Source organism: Stylophora pistillata, chromosome 3, assembly GCF_964205215.1.
Source record: "Stylophora pistillata chromosome 3, jaStyPist1.2, whole genome shotgun sequence".
NCBI classification, from domain to species: Eukaryota; Metazoa; Cnidaria; class Anthozoa; order Scleractinia; family Pocilloporidae; genus Stylophora; species Stylophora pistillata.
In genome coordinates, this window is record NC_142521.1 from 19,328,056 (window position 1) to 19,340,000 (window position 11,945).

Below are 11,945 nucleotides of genomic sequence, written 5' to 3' on the forward strand. Positions count from 1 at the left end.
ATATGACCACTCTCTGCTCTGGCTTCTACCCAGTAGACCATCTTTAATGGGCAAAAATATTGTTGAGTTTTCCAGTCACTCTTCTCTTCACTTTGTGTTTGATGGCTCTTTTTACTCCAATCTTCACTCCCCTAGGAACTTCTGACAGGGAATGTTGCGTGAACTTCCTTTCAAGGCCTCTCCCTGTTTCACGCGCGAGATCTTTCACCATGTCTTTGAAGCCTGCACCCACTTGAAATTCCGGATACCGTCTATCCCAACACCCTCTGAAAGGAGGAGGGCGTGGGAGCCATCAATGAATGGCACCCCCTTTCTGGTCTCCAGGAACATACACCTGAAATCTCTGTAAAGTTACACCTCTCATGATGTCACCAATTACTTTAAATCTTTTTTGTAAATCCAGCTGTTGTATTTACTAGGATACCCTTTCCACTTGACAAATAATTTATCTTTCGCCCGTTTTAATACTTTCTTCACGCAAAAATATGTTGCTGCATCCATGTGTCATTTTTGTAAATCCCACAAATAGAAACTCCTCGTAAGGGCATCTCGTCCAATTCTCGCACTTTGTAGGTAGTTACTTTCCCGGGGACGACTCTACGAATTTCAAATACCTCTTCTGTCCATCCCAGTAAAGAACTCTTCTTAAACACACAAAATTTCTTACTGAGCTGCACTTTATCACTGACTTTAAATAGATGTTTCTTGGACATCTTCAAATTACCGTACAGTGACTCCCAGACTTGCGTTTTATTATTTTCGTTCACTTTGACGGGTGCCGTGCGTTTGCTGCGATAAAAGGTGTGGTTATATTGTTGGAGAAGTTTCGGCAAGACATCAGTATATTTCAATGTAGTGGCAGCAGTGAAATAGCGATACAGTTTAGATTTTAAGGTGCAAATGAATCGTTCGGCGATACTCACTTAAGCATCTCTGTGCGTGGAAAAATGGTGGATACCTTGCATGGTGAGCCAGGCTTGAAAGGTCTTATTGTAAAATTTTTTCACGGCATTGGTTTGTAATTTCTGGGGTTTCCTGCCTTGATTTACGACTTTGGTAAATGCGTCCATCACCTCTCTCCCCGTGTTCTTTTTAAGGGGTTCTGCCCACCCATATTTGGAAAAAGGATCTGCCACGATTAAAATGTATCAGAAACCTTTATTTTCTTTTGCAATCGTCTGCACTTCGATCAAATCGGCCACCCATTGTTCGCCAATGGCAAAGACTACCACAGGTGCAAACTCTCCTCGGCAGCGATGCAGTTTGTGAAGGGTGTAGGCTAAATTTTTTTCCAATTCTTTTTTGGCTTGAGATAGGGGAACTTTTTTGAGCTTTGCCATACGGTTGAATACCTCCTAGACTCCCAATATGTCCAGGTGATTCGTATTCAAGGCGTTCAGTTTTTGTCTTGGACATTGCATTTGCTAATAGACTTTGAGAAGTATTAATGTCATCCACACTTTGGCACAGTAGTAAGTCGTCCAATACTTACAAAGGTACTGCAAGTACGGTTCACGATAGACTCTATATGCATATTTCCCCTGATACCATTTCATGAATAACATCAAGTGAAACACTGTTTGCGACAGGGAAAAGATGGTTGGTCTCACTACGTAATTGAACAAAGTTCGCATCCATGAGGAACCCATCCATACAATATCCGACTTTGTTTGGTTGTGTATACGATATTTTCTATTCTCCAACAAAAGAAGGAGAGTAGAGAGTAATGAACGTAAAGTAGTTTTGACCTCAGAGACGTGGTAAACACTGATGAGATTTATCGACGCCTTTTCTTATAATGATTCACATTATCGACAGTCCCTTTCAAAGCTTGTTTTCCTAATAGGGTACCAAGTTTTCCGAATCCGGGCGAGGGACCCGATAAAAGCATCCTGGCTGTATAGGCTATCTTATCAGTGAGAGAAGGACCTTTTCTCAGCCATTGATTGACTTTTCTGGTAGAAGCACCCCCGCGTTGTTTCTTCTTAGATTTCCGTTTTCTTCTTCTGCGTTTCCCCATGATTGGAATAAAGTGACAGACAACTCTCTACAACACTCCTTTTATTTATCAATCGCGATACATCCATTCAGATACTTCTAAAACATCACTACTTATCTAAGATGTCCTCGTACAATTCGAGATTGCGTTTAATACATCATCATTCGTCTTTGGTGACGTGTAATCTACTGCATACTTTCTTAAATTTGGAAAATCCTATCAACTGTGCTATTTCAAAGATGTCTTCCTTAGTAAGCTTTTCCAGCTTAGTCCCGTTACCCATGGCGTAAGCTATTTGGAGTCCTTCTTGAAGATCTAAGAAATAAATTGATCCTCTATTACTTCTAAATCGTATAAAAATCCTTCATGTATTGATTTTAACAAGAGTAGTGTAGGAATCCTCCATTCTACATTCTTTTCCTCTAAAAGACAGAAAGAACAACTACAATGTGTAAGATGCTGTAAAGTAATTGTTCTCCTACTTGCACTCTCATGGTCATCATATCTTTGGATTCAGACGTCTCCAAATCTAGAATCACATAATTAACGTGTAAGAATAGTCATGTTTTTTTCGTTAAGCAGAAATCGCCACCATTGTTATAAACTGCAATAATTTCTACTGCATTGCAAATAAAGCTTGTTGAAATTTGTATGGGTTTTGGACATAGCCATTGTAGGAGTCTCACCACACTCACACTTCATGCCTTCTATCCTGCCTAGGGTAAACCACTCGTGACCTTGGCTGCGACATTGGTCGTAGTACACATTGAACTCTTTCAAACTGGTAAACACGGGACAATTGTCGACGGGGCATCGAAGAAACACGTCTTGGCACCATTCGTTTTTAGAATTCAATTGGTACATGGACACGTTGTGAATGGGGCAAGGGTAACAGACTCCTACATCGGTGAGCAATTCTTCCAAAGTACAGGGGTTTCATTAAAACTTGGAGCAGGAGGGCATCTGGATTTCACAGGTGGGCATCTGGATTTCACAGGTGGGCACCTCTCTGCAGGGCCCTTCGGGCCTTGCCTTCTAGGAGGGTCCTGGGGCATGCTCCCTTTAAAATTTTTTAAATTCTGCAGTTGCAGAGATGCATTTTCCACCATTTTGAAGCACAAACTAACATCCAAAAGTTACTAGCTCATTTTAAATTAGGATTTGAAGCATCAGTCAACAGATAAATTAGTAGATTTGCTTTTGCGACATTTGGTTGCATGGTAAGGTCACTAGAAGCTGTTTTGGTAACATCATGTATTTCATTATTTGCCAAGTTCTTGGAAGGCGTTTCTGTGCAGCTATCATTTGCTGGGATCTCAGAAGACATGGTTTCTGTGCAAATATAGAGTGGAATATAAGTGGAAACGATTGTTAAGTTGTTCGTTTCAGAGGGTATATGATTTCAATAAAAGTATAAAATCGAAAAGGTGTTGGTGTTAGATTTTTTTATTTTCTAATCTTACTAAGATAGATTTGCTAACAAACACACGGTGTTAAAAAGTTATTTTCTTTACAGTTGCTGTGAACGAAAGATTTCTGTTACCACACAAGTAGAGTTTTTGCATTCCACCACAGACACAGATGAACATTTTGTCAGAAGGAAAGTTGGCAGCTTCTACAACAAATTGACTTTCAGTTCCCGTTGCTCGCAGAAGATTCAAATTTCATAAGTAAATCAGAAAAGAATGGAGCTTTTGGGACAATTTTCAATCACCATAGGAGCAGGATGTCTTTCTCAATATAAGTCAAACTTTAATTTAGTGCGAACTGGTTGTACCATTTGCGTAATGATACGTCTTCAAACTTGAGCCGGCAGGGAAGAAATTGGTCACGTGCTAGGCAACCAGTTGAAAGAGCTAGCCAACCAAGATAACAATCTTAGAGAAAATAAACTTCATGTATTTGATAAAAAAAATGGAAGAATTAATTTATTCCAAGTACTGCTATTTTTTTTATGTTTTGGCTTTACTAAAGACATTTACTGCAACAAACTGTGAACCGGAGATTTATGAATCCAATGTGCTAATTTATTTTAATTTACAGCATTGAAGACCCCAATATCTCATTTGTGAAGGGCAAAGATATGCCTTCTGGAAAAAAAGTCATCTCCATGGAAACTAACAATATTTCAATATGTATGATACACGATGCTACACAGTAGATAGCACTATTTAAGCAATAGCAAAAATCAGACCTGAAAAAAATCAGGCAAAATATTTTAAAGGGTCGATCAAAAAAATCAGGCCAAAATATTTCAAAGGGTCGATCAAAAAATTGTTTACTCGTAATTATAATTCGCATATTATGAAAACATTAAAGCTATTTAGCATATCGAAAGAACAAAAGAAAGGCACTTAACATATCGTGACAAGAGGTTTAAATCGCGAAGAATTATACTCACCTTTTGACCTTTTCTTAGGCAGAGGTATGTCGGTTCGAGCAGGAAAATATTGGGCGATCGACCCAGTCGCCATCGCATAAACGTGTATTTGCTCGCAATTTTGAAAATGTCATGTGGGCTTTCATGCAGAACATTTCTTTTTGCAATGCATCGTGAGGCGAATTCACCTCTAGCCGTGATTCCACTTTGCACATGATGATAAAAGGTCAATAATGTAACTGCCAAGATCCTAAGGTTGCGCGTACTTAGAAACTCAACAATTACAGGGGTAGCAATGCGCGAGGCGATAGACAATTCGAACTCAACTCGTAGAATGACTAACACACGTTTAATCACAGTTCAAGATAGACGAATTACACTGGTTGCGACGATAATGACAGATCGTGAAAGTCACGGTAGCAAAGTTCGTGGTCGCGGAGAATAAAACGAAGTAGAGTAGAAATATAGGGTAGTTTAATGTCGAATAGAGTCGTGTAGGTTCGAACTGAAACGATAATTACATACAAAAAGCTAAGATACAACGTCAGCTACGTAGTCGTGTTACAAACAAAATTTAGGAAGACTTATAGACAATATTGGTTTCGTAGCATGACAACATTTCAACATTAAAAAACTAGTCATTTGACAATAATAATTCGAGTACCAAAAAAAGGGAGAAACTTACTTTGGTGACAACTCGCACAGCAGAAAGTATAGCTCAAAAGGTAGCTTGTAGCAGATTGATCCTCTGATCGTAGCGGTTGCGGAATGACTCTCTCGCACGCTATCTTAAGTCGCCTTTTATAATGAGTGCATGCGTGACTGTGCACAGGATGTTACTTAAAACTTGTAATGTACACCATATGGAAGTGTTAGCTCATTTCCTACGCACGAACTTAGCCTATAGTACACGCACGAATCTGCGAATTCCTAACTAATACGCAGCAAATTTTAGCACGCTTCATCGAAACTAGAACTAACGATTATTATTAGAATATGTCGTAAAAACAGAGGGCGTTTTAAATCTAACAAATAACACGTCTAAGGAAATAGTCTTTTTTTAAGTTTAAATATATTTCTTTTAGAAGACTCGTTAGGAAAACATAGGAAAGTAACTTTTATTTTGTTGTTATGGTTGAGATGTTAAAAGCAGCCGGGCAATGTCGTCTTCACAGCCGGTCAATTTGCCCAGTTCCCAGCCCTTAATGAAACCCCTGAAAGTACCATATTGAAAATTAAGCTATGGGCCACTTCAATATGAACTGCGTGAACTGTTAGGCATGTAAAGATAACACCATATCTTTTAACGAGGCTTCTGGAACGGCGCACTTGACGGGGGCCAAAACAATCCACCCCAACTGTCGTGAATGGTGGCTTGTTGGGAACTAAGCGATCATTTGGCAGATCAGCCATTTTCTGCTGGCAAAAGGGTGCTTTGCACCTGCAACAGCTATGGCGACTCGTCAGGACTCTTCTCACCATGGAATTTACTTGGAAAATCCAGTATTTCTGGCATATCATACTCAACACTTGTTGTCTTCCTGAATGACCTGAAAGCTTGTAAAAAATAGTCGACGATAAGGCTTGAGATGTGGTTCTTTTTGGGCAGGATTATTTGGCGCATTGCATTATACGAGACGTGAGCACGAGCCAATCTTCCGCCCACGCGCAACAAACCCTCCTCCAAGATCGGGTCCAGTTTGAAAAGGCAACTGCTACGTTTGACGCGTTTGCTGCCGCTGAATTAATTGAGCTCATTAAACTCCTCTGGGAAGGCTTCTTCCTGGACACTTTTCAAAATTGCTTTCTCGGCATTTTGCATTTCTTCAAGAGTAATTGGTGAATGTTTTTCTTGTAAGGTCTTCGGCTGATTGCTCCCTTTTCTACTCTTAGCTGCCATCAGGAGATTTTTTTGATAGCGCAAGATCCCATCAAACAACTTCTACAAGCGATACCAGCAAGAGAACCTCTGGAAGTAATCTGATAAAATTGGCAAGACCACCACTGCTGTTGCTGCTGACAACTTCGGGTTGAACTCCACCTCTGGATTAGGTTTAACTTCCGGGTCTTCGTCCTGAATAACAATTGAAGCACCAAGTTCTTTTATCCAGTGATGCTTAGGACTCAACAGTAACTCCAGCCCCAATAGCCACTTCTCGCAGTTCAACAAAGCATCAGCTGATAGTCCTCTCGAAGTGTGGTCACCAGGGTTCATGGTTCACTCTGCATGATACCATTGGTCGAGGTTTGAGCCATCTCGTATTACCAACTAAAGTCTGAAAACGCCTGTTCTTGTTCTTCCTGTAGCGAAGTACAGACGTATTATCGGTCCAGAAGACAGAAGGGTCGCTGATTGGCATTTCAATCTCTCTTTTAATCATCTTGTCTTGACGGATGGATAGAGTCGCAGCAGATAGCTCTAAACGGGGAATAGAGATGGACTTCAAAGGAGCCAGACGAGACTTTGCAAACAAGAACGAACAGTGAACTCTCCCTTCCCCATTAACCAAACGCAGATAAGAAACTGATTCATACGAAACTTCCAACGCATCGGAGTATTGATGGAGTTGACTGGACAGCACGGGACTAAAATCCTTGGGTAGCACGCAACGGTTGACGGAAAACAATGAAAGCCTTGGGAGATCGTCCATCCAATTACGCCAACTTGAAGCGTATTCGGGCAGAAGCTCTTTGTCCCATCCTAGTTTGATGCGGCAAAGATTCCGCAGGATTTGTTTAGCGACCAATACAGAAGGTGCAATGAAGCCCAAGGAGTGGAAAACCCTGCTGACCACAGACAAAATACCTCTGCGTCTTGGGGGCCGCTGTTTAAGGCACATGTCAAAGGTGAAAGTGTCAGATTCCATGTTCCATTTCATACCAAGCACACGTTGGGCAGGCAATTCATCTCTGTGGAAGTCAAGCTTCCTGAACTCTGTACAATGTTCTGACTCGGGAATGGCTTGGAGGACTTCTCGACTATTGCTGACCCATTTGCTGAGCCTAAAACCGCCCTTGGAAGCAAAGCTTGCAGATTATTGACATGGGCAATGGCAACGGCCACCGAGGGCAAGGACTTAAGGCAATCATCGACATAAAAGTTTCTCTTCACGGTGTTTACCACTTCAGTGGGGAAGTAACTTGTGTTGTCTTCTTCAGTTTGTCGTAGGGCGAAATATGCGCACGCCGGAGATGATATGGCACCAAACAGATGAACTACTCTACAAGTAGAATCATCTACTTGGCAAAGAAAAGCACTGAAGTTGTCCTCATGCCTTGACAGGTAATCGCAGCACTCTGCAATGCCATCAGCATCTTTTACTTCTGACCAGTAGTCAAGGTGAGATTTCTTAAATTTCTCAAAAGCGGCGATGACGAGAACGAGTTTCTCCTTAACCGTCTGAAGATTCCCATCATTGTCAAGCAAGCCGGTGACCTCTTTAATTCTAATGGTAACGTTGGACGCTAAACCAGACCTTTCGTTCTTCTTTGCTTGTCGTCTCTCCAGGTAAACTCCTGCTAAATCCAGTGCGCCATTCGGTCTTCTCATGCGGGTTGACCTTCGTCGAGAACCTGGCTCAGTGGCATATCCAAACGGGGTGTCCATGCCTTGATGGCAACGCGTAAACAATTTTCAATGATATGTAACTGCAGTAATCGTAACCTCACAACACCACGATGATAAAGACATTTTATTCGGTACGAATGATGTTAACAGCATGTGGGTTGAAACTTAAAACAATAAATGAATACGAAACTACAACAATTGACTAATAAAAGTGATAGGAAAGTAATACACTGAACGAACTGAACAAACTTGAAATGACAAAACTTACATTGTTACGATTTCTACGAAACTGCTGGACAAATATAACCTGCCCAAAGGCAAAAATAAGATAAACTGGAGTAACTGCTGAAAGCGAACTATGGTATGACTAATGGAAGACTAAACTCTGAACTTGAGAAAAACTAAATTATATATGTGAAAAGGACTAGTTAACTTAAAGTGCAATTAACGCCTATATTATGAAAGAAACTAATTAATGAAGGTACGTGACATAGAAACTACAGAAGCTAACTAACCAGCAAAAAAATACTAAAGAACGATGAGGAACAGCAACAACACAAAAGGACACCCTAATTGACCACTTTCAAAAATGGTTGCCGGATTAATATTCTTTTGTTTAAATTTAAATTAGCCTTTCCGGCCTCGCTTGTATTCTTTTGAATTTTGTACTGGAGAACAAGGCCAGAAAGGCTAATTTAAATTTAAACAAAAGAATATTAATCCGGCAGCCATTTATGAAAGTGGTCTATGATTGATTGAATGAGAAAAACAAAAAAAAACATTCCGCACACTAAGACCTCACACCCGTCTCTTTGCATGCATTTGTCATACCACCACCTAATCCTCTACAGATCCCTTTACTCTTATTAGTACCTTCTTCACAATCGTTTCATCTGCAATTGTACTTGTACCAAGCCCTTCGATAATCCCTATTGTCTTTTTCTATCTTTGTAGACTCGTCCTCTAGTATTATATACTTTCTACTCTTATATGGCTTTTTTACAGAATTATTATTTCACGTCTGTTCCATGAGTCATTTTTGTTTACATGCGTATTTTGAAGATGCTCAAGTTTTAAATAATGTAATTTCTATATGTGATCTGCATATGACCATGACATTTTTTAATTATCCGCCCTTCACCTGAACTTAGAATGGTTAGGGAGTGCCTATAGTAGTGGATGGGGCAATATTCGCTTTTATTCATTTTCTTTATAATTTTTTTCCTAGGCACCTACACTGTTTACTTTTTCTACGTGGCACTACAGACAATTATTTTATTTTGTAAAGTTTTTCTTGCGAGACATTCCTCCAAATCGTGAACTCATTCTTGTATATATAATAATTTTGAATTGATAAGCAATTCTTTTATAAAAATGGCAATTAAGCTTAAGAAATTAGTTTCAAAGTCCTCTCTTCCTCAACTGTTCCTTATGAACCTACACCTATTCTTTTATTCCTCTAGCACTTTTTGAAAAGAAGCATTGCATTAATATTTCTTATTATCAATGCTTTAGGTCTGACCTGAAAGCAAAGGGTGTCACTGAAATTTTGGAGAAGATTATGCCTCTAAATGGCAATTCCAGAAACTATGTTATAATAAGATATCCAAACTTTAATGGTGTCTGTGGTTAGATATACGAAAATATAACTTTTTAAGTCTCAATATGCCAGATTTGAAATTTCCCATCCCTTCAAATAAGACTTCCTTTCCGCAATACTTAAGTGAAGATATGTTCTTAAGCTTTCTGTATAAAATATTCTAATCTGGCTAATAAATTGATACTTGATACTATCTATATCGAACTTACTTAAGTTTACTGTAAATGGAAAGTGTTTAGAATTCACCATATAATTGGAATGAATCAGAAGAAAGTGCAAAACTATGTTGGCTGAATCTTACACATTGTGATAAACCATTTTTCAGGGATACCTCAGGTTGATATAACTTTGTATTTCAGTGTGGTCAGAGTCGCTGTCCTTGCAGTATAGTACGTTTTATTATCTGACTGGAGCACCAAACACGTCTCGAAAATCCCACTTAAATTGCATTTGATTTAGTTTTCTTCTTGTATTCTTTACTCCAGTAAATTTTTATTTCAATGCAATTGACGGATAAAAAATTAATGTTTGATTGGAAATTGTATAAGCTTCAAGGATATCTGCTGTAAAATGAATGAGTTATCAATTATAACACAAAATAAAAAATGTTTTGATATATTGCAAGTAGTGACTTTTTTAAACATCTTAAATGGCACTTCTCTTTCCAAAAAATAAACTCAAGTAAAATTCTTAAAAATTAAGGTTTTATTTTAAGAAATTATTTTTCCTAGTAAATTCCTAAGAATTTCCCGAGGATCAAGAATCTATTTTTTTAGGTAAATTCTACTTGTAATCATTCTGAGGAATTTCCTAGGAAATTCTTAGGAACCTAGTAATGTTTGTTCAAACTTCTGGAGAGCTTAAATGTTTTTAGGAAAATTCCATTGGCTCCTAAGAAATTCCTAAGAAATTCCTAAGAAATTCCTAGGAATCCTAGAAAGCTAGGAAACCATTTCGTAATGTTTGCTCTGGTATGTCTGGCAGCAGCTGTTCTACAGCTGCCTCTACAGGATTTTCCTTCATCCTTCATCATACCTGATGCTGTTATATATATAATCTACCATTAGAACACAAAATGTATTATTGAAGTTTTATAGTTTTATCAAACAGCAATGATTATTTTTAGGAAAACACTATTCCCTACATATTACATTTGCATTATTTTGAGATACATGTTAGTACAATCAAAATAAACTCTACAAAAATCATTTGGAAATTCCTGAAGTGGAACACGGATTGGTCCATGAATACTTGTGTAGCAAAGTTACTATGAAAATCAGGTTTTTTTTTACAACAGTTTCTCCTGGTTATATCCATGAGTTAGCCATATAGGCATTCGTTGATTACAAAAAAGTGTTAGATTGGATTTATATAATAAGTACTTTAAACGTTTATTTTTGCATACTCTTAGTTAACTGGTCTTTAATAGATAATTTAATATTCTTTATAATTTATATTTTGAAAAAATATAATATGAGTTATTGATACCATTACCAACCATATTTAATGAAGTCTGCAGTGTGTGGACTCAGCATTGCCATGGGAATCTGGTAAGCCCTTTTCTGGCATGTCGTATGACTAGTCCTTTTTCAAAGATTGAGTAGTGAAAGACGCTACCTGTTTGTTTAAGTACACCCCAATACTTTTGGCATTGTCGACCATTTCCTCCAAACAAGGTTTTGTCTCCTGGTGGATGATACACTCAAGTTTTTAACAACTGCTTTTAGATCCTTGCAGGATGTTTGTATACATAATGCAAAGTATGAAAATATTTTTAAGGTGACATCTTCAATTAATGATTAGTTTTCAGCTGGCTTGACAAGTGCATGTGTATAAATATGCAGTAGTGAAAATAGTAGACACTGTAACTGTATTGTTTGTAACATTTTTCATTTTCATTTTATTATTTTGCCACACAGAATACATTACAAGTAGAATAAAACAGATAAATATAGATTAATTAACATTAAATTTAGAATTAGCATACAGCTTGGAAGGAGTGACTGACGTGGTGAAATCTCAACTGAGATTACAAGAAGACTGAACACAAACAATCAGTCTATCAAAAGACGGATAGAGAGGGTCTGTCTGTTTCAAAAGTTGGAAAACAATTATCAGGCATGCTGTTATGTTAAAGTAATATGATTAAAAAACCCGTTTTTTAGGCGGTTCTTTTTTTCAACTGTCCTTAGGAATCTGCTAACAGGAATTCGGGAGGGTTCCCTATCCCTTATTCTTCTGTGCCTCCTTTGTTTAGTGATTTTTTATTTGTCGTGGAGAGATTATTTACAGACGTCGGCATTTAATGGTTGACTTACATTACACCTCTCAATTTCACACTTTTAAAGGGAATCATTTATCAAAGTGGAGTGTGTATGCGACTCCCCTCATTAACTTT